Genomic DNA, 1,024 nt, shown 5'->3' with positions numbered 1-1,024 from the left:
AACGGCAACCCCGGGCGCGCGGCTTTTGTAGGGGAAGCTGGAAGCCAGCTCCGCCTCCTGGGGGCGGGGACTGTACACTCACGCCCCGCCCCCGCGCCCGGGCCGCGGCGCTCGAGCCGCCCTGCCGGCCCCCTGTGCCAGTTGCCCACTCCGCTCCGTGGCACCCACCATTCTCTCGGGGTTTCCCGGGCCCCCTCATCGTCGACCCCTTTCCTCACTTCCCCCAGCGCACCGGGAACCCCAAAAGGCCTATCCCGCCCTCCGACATCTGGACTCTGGCCTCTGGCCTCTACACCTGGGGGAATGGAGCCACAGAGGTCCCGGGTCCCGCCCCAGACCCCTTCCAGGCCTGGGCCTGGCCAGTGACTCAGCAGAGCAGTACCAAGCCGCCGCGAATGCCCAACGTAAGAGGGAGGGGGACAACAGAGACCCGAAGCCAGGAGGCTCCTGGGCACTCAGCGGGCACGGCACGCCAGAACAAACTGGCTCTCAGGGTGCTGTCCCCACCCTGCCACTCTTAGCCCCTCATTCACATGACAGCCCTTTACTGGTTTGAGGGACAGACCCCCACCTCAGGCCCAAGCACCGGAAGAGGTCCCAGTTTAATAGGGGGTAGGTCTTAAAGGTGCTGGAAGAGCACAATACCTCCCACCCCCACCAGGATGGAGGGCCAGCTAAGGCTTCCTGGAACCTCAGCCATCACCGCATGTTCACTGCAGCCCACGAGACTGCCTATGGGTGCCTGGACACCGCCTGTACACACAGGGTTCAGTTCAGCAGGTAGTGAGTGCCCAAGGGCCTGTGGGGGTCTCAGGCCTGTTGGCCTCATGGACAACCCAGGATTCAGACCAACAGCCCCCCAGTTAGGAACCAAGAAACGTGCTTTATGTGACAAAAGTGAACTGTTTGCAAGGCCTGGAGGAGGGCGTGGAAGAAGATGAGCAGGTATGTCACCCTATGAGTCCTCCCAGTTGGGGTCCTGTGAATAGGAGCTCAGGCCTGCTGAGGCAAAGTCATATCCTTT

Source organism: Rhinolophus sinicus, chromosome 5 (assembly GCF_057876585.1).
Source record: "Rhinolophus sinicus isolate RSI-liver-muscle chromosome 5, RSI-T2T, whole genome shotgun sequence".
In the NCBI taxonomy this organism is placed as follows: Eukaryota; Metazoa; Chordata; class Mammalia; order Chiroptera; family Rhinolophidae; genus Rhinolophus; species Rhinolophus sinicus.
Note: the sequence above shows the minus strand (reverse complement) of the source record.